We start from the raw sequence: 8,702 nt of genomic DNA, 5'->3' as shown, positions 1-8,702 counted from the left end.
AAAGCAGCTGGTAGGGGTGACAGTGGGCAAGTCTCTGACGCATCAGATCAGTACACAATAGTTCCATCAAAGGTCAAGGAAGGCTAGATTACTAAAAAGAAAATGGATGAGCCTGTGGTGAATCCCATCTCATTGCAACAACAATAAGGCTGTTCCCTAACTATTGTGAGCAGGGAGAAAAACCAGCAGTCACACAGAAGGCAACTTTAGTTCAAGGTTGCCGGGGAAATGAGTTTATTCACCAAAGAGGCATGTCTCCTTCGAAACTTCTTATTTGCTCAAGTGCCGGGGAAAGGAGACAAGACCGAATGTTGTCTATAGGGGGATGGAGAAGGCATTTTAATAAGCTGTTGAAATTCGTGTTCTGGGGCTCGAATTATTTTGTGTCATTTGTTTACTGGGTTAGGCTCAGCTGTTCAAGTACTCAGTGTTGGAAATGCATCTTCTCTTTGCCTTTTGGCCTTATAAAATTTAAATGACTATGAATAACTGATTAAGTTTTTGCCCTGTTAGAGACCAAATAAAGGTGCTTATATTTGAGCAAATTAGTCAATCATTAGTATTGATTTGAACAATAATTACTCTCATAAATGAGCTTAGCTAAATGATTGACTTTATATTTAATACAGAGCCAAATATACTATGCCTCCCTTCCAAAAATGTTAAAAAAAAAAACCAAACAAACCAAAAACAAACCAAAAAACCAAACTTAACACAAACTCCAGTATCTCCCTTTTAATGCTAGGAACTTCTCTACTACTTCACCACCATTTTGCTATTATTCTTCTTACATGTTATATTAAAAAACCCGGCATTCTAAATTATAAAATGTGTAGGTAAAGCAACCATTAAATTCAATGGCAAAACAGTCCTATCCAAAGTGAAATGATAGAAACAAAGCCATTGGTGGAGTTATTGAACTCTCATTCTCTGTTCAATTATTTTAGTATTTTTCTTTAATTGAACATAGCATAGTAAGTTCCATCCCACTAGCACCATATGGTTTAAAGAATAGAAGAATCCTATGAGACAATGGTTGCCAGATTGTGATTAGGTACAAGCCCCAAATTTTAAATGCATACTTCCAAAGGTGTTAAAAAGGACAAGGCTGCATTAATTTTACATGATAGAAATGACCAATGGAAGTCCCTTTTGGCTTTTATGAATTTCTTATGTAGGCACAGCGTCGATTTTCTCAAACTGTGTACTTACATTAGTGCTTATATAATTGGGTATTTCTTTATAACCAAGACAGAATATTGAAAAACAGAGAACAAGCTAGGGAGCCAGCTAGATCTAAGCACAGATGCTTTCAGTCACTAATAAATTGTGTAATTTTGAAAAATTTACTTGTTTCCTTTGCGAAATGAAACTATGACTTGACCCCTGGTAGGACTGTTCTGAGAATGATAGTTTCTACAAACAGTCCATAAGAAAAAAGAAACCATGTTGACACTCTGACATTATTAGTTACTCGTTTGACGTGTTCAATTTGTGGAGGAAGGGAACTCAAGAGAGTACTTGGCACATTCCTAGTCACCTAAGATGCTTTCCCCCTTTTCTGCTTCCAGTGCCTATGTATGGTGTTCCTTCAGCTTCAGTCTCATTCTCGTAAGCATGTGTCCAAATGCCATTTTGTCTTCCCTTTCTCTGGGAGCTTATCATGTTGCAGAAACAGTACAATCTGAAGTTTGAGGTTAGAGTAACAACTAAAGAAAGTTTGACTGCGTAAGTCATTAAAATTCGTTCCTGATGGTAGGCGGGAAAGACACACAAAGAGATGAAAATTACTCACTGACTTGGGGCTGGAGGACAGGAGCAGAGAAATGCACCTCATTCATAACAAACATTTTGCAGTTGGCAACACCCCCACACATGACTAATCTCCAGAAAGAAATTTGATTCCTTTGGCTTTAAGGAAAAGAAGAACGCAGGCAGCTGTGACGATAAATCTTCGTATCAGTTGCGGTTATGAAGCTGGAAAATCTCGAGTTAGCTGTGCTGGTGAATCATGCACATTTATTTTTACTTGTTTGAATATCTTTTCTTTCATTTACACAAAGGCAGCTCATAATCAAGCTATCACAAAAGGTTGGTCTCCAACAAACAATAAAATAATTTTCCAGCATACATAATTATAGTATAAATGCCAGTTCGTGACATGCAGTTTTTCTTTACCTGAGAAAATATTAAATGATATTTCTTCTTGGAGTGTCCAAAAATTCTGTTACTTTGTTCACAGACACATAAAAAATAGAGATATCTTTTCTGTATACATCAAGATTCTTTTAAAATATTGGTGTTTGCCCAAATCTTTACATATCACACATATTTCAGCGTAGTTATGAGAAGTCGTAATTCAAATATAAGAGTGAGTTTTTGAAATTTAAATACTCTTTGAGTGGTTTAAGAATTTATAATTGGTTTTCTCTCAAACCAGTGGTACTGGAAAGATGGGCAAGTGTCATGGTCTCTGTACTGCTTGGAAGCTACATTGTCACCGAAGGGATCATGGTAAGCAACACAAGAAAGCCCACTTGGGCACAGCCCCGAAAGGCCAATCTTTTTGAAGTTGTGTCTCATGCAAAGGGTATTGTTCTAGAAAAAGTAGGGTTTGAAGCCAAGCAGCCAAATTCTATTATCAGGAAGTGTGTCAGGGTGCAGCTCATCAAGAAGGACAAGAAGACCACAGCTTTTGTGTGTAGTGATGGCTGATTGAACTTCAATGAGGAAAACGATTAAGTTCTGGTTGTTGAATTTGGTTGAAAATGTCATGAAAAGGTGATATTCCAGGAGTCTGCTTTAAATTTGTTAAGGTAGCCAATGGAGCTTTTGGCTCCATACAAAGGCAAGAAGGAAAGACAAAGATCATAAATTTTGAGAATGGAAACACAGTAACAAATTTTCATATTCTAAAAACAAGAATTTGTAATTGTGGGCCTGGAGCAATGATTCAGTGGTTAAGAGCATTTGATGTTCTTGTAGAGGGCCCAGGTATGATTGCTAGCAGCCGCATGGTGGCTCACAGCCATCTTTAATTACAATTCCAAGGGATCCGACTCCTTCTTGTATCTCCTGTGTGTACCAGGCATAGATGCAGTGCAATATATACATGGAGGTAAAACATTTGTCCACATAATATAATTATAAAATGTTTTTTAAAGGGGCTGTCATTTACTACATTGAGGCAACTTGTCAATACACTAATTACTAATAGTCTGTCATGGGCTCCTCTTTCTGTATATGATGAAATGTAGAGAGGGCCTTAATTCGGGGCAGGTTTTGTGCTATACAATTTTTTTTCAGAAAAATTTAAACTTTAGCTTCTTAATACAAATTATATGTAGCAAAAAGAGTATTTTCAGATAGCTAGTAGACTTTTTACACCACAGCTTATGGGTCGCTTCTACATGTCCTCACAATAGTTTTTGGTTCTATCCGTTCTCACCTGGTAGGTTCAAAATATCTTAAATTTTCATGGAAATTGTCAAAAATATGAAAGCGAATAAATTGGTGAATATTGGCAGAGGCACACAAATTTAGAGACATTACAGTGCCATAAAGGAAATATTGTGGAGAGGGCATGGTTGATGCTTCCCTAATGAAGATGGCAGAACTGGCACAGAGACCAGCTACTGGAGAGATGGAAGGCTTCTGCTCTCTGGGCACCTGATGAAAGTCTCATTCTGCTAAAAGCAAGGCATCTCATAAACTGGGGATTTGCCTTGCTGACGATTTCTCAGATCTCTAAAGAAACATTGAAGGGAAATGATCCTGTGGACTTAATTATAATGAGATGGATGGAATCTTGGGAGAAAAATTACTGCATTAGGAATTAGTAGCTCCTAATAGAACGAAATGCTGGGGCCGATCTTTGGGAAAGGGAGTTGGCTGTGAGTTCACAGATGTTTTTCTATTTTCTCATTTTTCAATTCTTAAAGTATATGATGATAATTTTTTGCCAGAATCAGAGAATCTCCAAACCTTAGGATGAAAAAAAATGAATCCTATCACTTTAAGAGCAGTGCCCAAGGTATGCAAGCAACCCAATCTCAGCTATCCTTGGTGTGGACAGTACTTACCCGGCAGTTTCATAATTTCCAATTGGCGGCAGCTTTGCTACATTGTAACGACAGCTTTCTAGATCCATCCTCACGCTGACCTGTGTATCCTCATCTGAAAATGTACAGCTATATGGACTCTTTTTTTCTCATGATGGTTTTCTCAGAGTGTTTTTTTTTTATAGGAGAGAATTCAATATAGGTTTCATGGTTATGAGACATCATTAATTTATCTATTTGCCCATCTGCTTAAAAAACACCGAGCATCCCTTGCCCTACCACAACCCACTGGCATCTGTAAATCTACAAGTCTAGTTTCACCCTTGGGCCTGCCAATTGTCTTTGTGCATGGGTCACCTTTTCTGGATAAGTGCAGCTACCACCCATTATCAACGAAGCTTCTGTTAACAGCAAAGAGAGACCACTACAGAAAAGCACAACTGGCCACTATGCAGAGACCAGTGGGCCATGGGGAGCCCAGCCTCAATGGATATATCGATACCATAGTTCCTGATTTTACGTTTTAGGGAACACCACTGCAGAGGGAGCAAAATGATAGAAAAATTGTAAGAGCCAGCATACCAGGATGTGTGCTGCAAAACAATCAGCTAGAAATGGTTGCATAAACAAAACTGGAGCCATGACAATATCAGTGCACATATTAATATGGAAGGTTGTGTTGTGGGGGTTCACCACTTAACTACAGGCAATTAATGACTGCTGGGAGGAGAATAAGTCTCTTCCAGAAATGAGTCCCCTTTATTGGCTGTCGAGTGAAGAGTGGTCAGCCTTGAACCCATGTTTGCCAACAACAAAAAAGGACTCGCCAGGTTGTACTTATATATTTAGGTATATATACACATCTCTATGTATGTGTGTAACAATAATAATCTAAGAAAAACAAGGGGTGCAAGATAATGATGGGGAAACCTACAAAGACAGCTGAACAGAGCTGGTGGGAGCTCATGGACTCTGGATTGACAGCTGGGGAGCCTACATGAGACCAAACTAGGCCCTCTGAATGTGAGTGACAGTTGTGTGGCTTAGTCTATTTGTGGTTCTCTTGGCAGTGGGACCAGGATTTATCCCTGGTGCATGAACTGACTTTTTGGAGCCTATTCCTTATGGTGGGATATCTTATGCAGCCTTGATTCAGTGGGGAGGGACTTGGTCTTTCCTCAGCTCCATATGCCAGGCTTAGCTGACTCTCCATGAGAGGCCTTACCCTCTTTGAGGAGTGGGTGGGGGTAGGGGAGGTGGAGGAGGTTGAAGAGGGGAGGGAGGAGGAAGTATGGTTGGTATGTAAAATGAATTAATTAAGTAAATAAATAATCTAAGAAAAAGAGGCTATCAATTTGAGTGGGGTACATGGGAGGGAGATTAGAGAAAAGGTACCTTGGAGAGGCTAGAGGGAGAAAAGAGAAGGTGGAAAGTTACGTAAACATTTATTGAATTCCTCCTATGTATCAAGTTTTAGTGTAGTGTAGTGTAGCAATGAACAACAACAAAGGAATAGGCTTATGTTCTACTGGGGTTAGCTGAACAGTAGCAAGCATCATGATACTTTGTTATTAACGATTTAAATATAGAAAATAAAACAGGGTCATAAGAAAGTTATGAAACAAAATTGTTATCATTGGGCTGTGGTTTCCAGGAAGGAGACACTTGTGGTAAGACCAAAGGACACAAAGAAAACATCCATGCTAAAGAACAGGGAAAGAATACTTGAGACAGGGTAAGCCTGACAGCATAGGAAGCACAAATCCTTGTTGGTTAACGGGAGGTACTGTGTCCAATCCTTGTGGTCTGTTGAGAAATGTTGTCATTTTAACACTTGAAGTCTTATGTTTTAGAAACCTCTAAAATCACTTTGTGGGATTTGGGATTACCACAGAAACACATTACAGCATGAACTTCATAGTCGGAATGTCTTTCTCTATGTTAGGGATGCTGTGGTCTTCTTTCTCTCATCTCAGATGATAGAATTGCATGCTATCTCAACCACAATCCCAGATCAACTCCTGAGATGGACTGTACCAGTATTCCTGTGGTAAGTCATCTAGGATAGTCAGTTATTCTTAGTAATATGCTTTGCAGTGTGAGACTATGGAGGCAGATTTTCTTACATGAGTTTCTTGCAAATCATTTATTATACTCCCTATGACTGTACAGTTGATTTTCTTTTAACCTCAGGGCTCAGTTTTACCCTTTGCCCAACAACGTTCCATCTTTTGAAGATGACTCAGCAATTCATTCCACTGAGGTATTTTTAAATGCTAATTCTGCCACCCAAATCATTACCTTTAACTTCTTGTTTCATTTGTGTTACCAAGAATTTGACAAATTTCACATTTGGCTTTTTTCTGAAGTTATTTGGTAAAAATGTTAAATAGAACTGGGATCATGGACATGTAACTAGGGACATTCTTCCAATATAACATCGATCCATTAATCAATGAGAGAAGTTCTTAATATACAATAAATCTTAAAAATTTAAGCTTGTTTTATTTACCCTTAATTTGGGCTATGACATGCAACCACGAGGCCAGATTATTGCTTAGTTCTTATCATTTCCTCTGGTGGAGAATTGATAGTAAAACTGGAATTGTAGCTGGAATGGGTCGAAAACATTATAAAAATCTAAGAGAGAAAAAGGATTGGGAAAAGTGATTCACAGGTCTTACAATTTGAGGAAGACTGAAAGACAAAGGGGCTTGAGGAAAATAAAGAATTCAACATTGTAGTTTGCCATTAAAGTCATTTATAATAAACCCGCAGTCATAGGAGAGATAGAAATGAATGGGTGTGAATGCAAACTGAATTACAAACATAAATGGTAGTCATGTTTTAATTGGCATGCTATAGTTTAGGAACAATAGCTTTGCATGTCTCAGAATTGCCCTTATAGAAGCATATGCTGACATCTATAACTTACTGTAGAGCTATGGTGTCCCTTGGCCATTCTTTCTACAAGTCAAGCTCCATCATAAATAAATTTCCTCACTCTAGATTGAGTAATCTTTTAAAATACATGAACCCCTCCCTTGTCCAAGGGAGAGTGTTGACTGACTTGATCTTGTACAGGGTTTTGTGGGTAACCAAGACTGCTGCAAGTTTATGAGTGCAATGGTCTTGTCCAGCCTGAAAGACAGCATCTCACAGCACTCCTCCCCATTTTCTAATCATTTTTTTCTGCCATCTTTCTGTCATGTTCCCTGAACCTTGGGGGAGGGAATATAGCTGTCCCATTTAGGGCTGAGAGCTCAGTCACTTCTCCTTAGCGCTTAGTGATGCATCTCTGCACTGACTGCTGCCCACCACAGATACAGGCTTCTCTAGCAGGTTGAGAGCAGCATAAATCTTTGGGTATAAACGTAAATATTTCAAATGCAGTTTGATAGTTTATAAAGAATATTGTTAGTACTTCTTTGACAATTTCATTCTTTTTTCATGTCATTTTTCTTTTTTTGACTATGGATCAACAAATTTATTTTTTGTTGTTTTTATTGAGCTATACATTTTTTTCTGCTCTCCTCCCTTCCTTCCACTCCCTTTCTACCCTCTCTTGTGACCCCATGCTCCCAATTAACTCAGGAGATTGTGTCTTTTGTCCTTCCTATGTAGGTCTATGTATGTCTCTCTTAGGGTACTTTTTGTTGTCTAGATTCTCTGGGGTTGTGGACTGTAGGTTGGTTTCTCTTTGCTTTATAACTAAAAGTTACTTATGAGTGAATATATATTATATTTGTCTTTCTGGGTTTTGGTTGTCTCACTCAATATGACTTTTTCTAGATTCATCCATTTGTCTGCAAATTTCAAGATGTCATTTTTTTTTTTACCTCCACTTAGTACTCCATTGTATAAATGCACCACATTTTCTTTATCCATTCTTCAATTGAGGGGGATCAAGGTTGTTTCCAGGTTCTGGCTTTACGAATAATGCTGCTATGAGCAGAGTTGGGCACATGTCCTTGAAGTATGATTGAGCATCCTTTGGGTATATAGCCAACAGCAGTATTGCTGGGTCTTGAGGAAGACTGTTTCCTAATTTTCTGAGAAATATACAACAAATGGCGCTGGCATAACTGAATATCAACATGTGGAAGAGTGAAAATAGATCCATATCTATCATCATGCACAAAACTCAAGTCCACATGGATCAAAAACCTCAACATAAAACTAACCACACTGAACCTCATAGAAGAGAAAGTGGGAAGTAAACTTGAACTCATTGGCACAGGAGACCACTTCCTAAATATAACCCCAGTAGCATAGACACTGAGAGCAACAATTAATAAATGGGACCTCCTGAAACTGAAAAGCTTCTGTAAAGCGAAGGACATGGTCAACAAGACAAAATGGCAACCTACAGATTGGGGAAAGAGCTTCATCAACACCACATTGAATAAAGGACTGATCTCCAAAATACACAAAGAACTCAAGAAACTTGACATCAAAAGAACAAATAATCCAATAAAAAATGGGGTACAGATCTAAACAAAGAACTCTTAACAGATGAATATCAAATGATTAAAAGGCATTTAAGGAAATGGTCAACATCCTTAGCCATCAGAGAATTTCAGATCAAAATGACTATGAGATTCCATCTTACACTTGTCAGAATGGCCAAGATCAAAAACA

General features: G+C 38.3%; 1 pseudogene; it reads left to right on the top strand.

Annotated features, from left to right (window-relative positions):
- Positions 1–2,453: 2,453 nt before the first annotated feature.
- LOC130868163 (40S ribosomal protein S23-like) lies at positions 2,454–2,874 on the top strand (annotated as a pseudogene).
- The last annotated feature ends 5,828 nt before the right edge of the window (positions 2,875–8,702 follow it).

This window comes from Chionomys nivalis, chromosome X (assembly GCF_950005125.1).
Source record: "Chionomys nivalis chromosome X, mChiNiv1.1, whole genome shotgun sequence".
Classification (NCBI taxonomy): domain Eukaryota; kingdom Metazoa; phylum Chordata; class Mammalia; order Rodentia; family Cricetidae; genus Chionomys; species Chionomys nivalis.
This window is presented reverse-complemented; position numbering and strand designations above follow the sequence as displayed.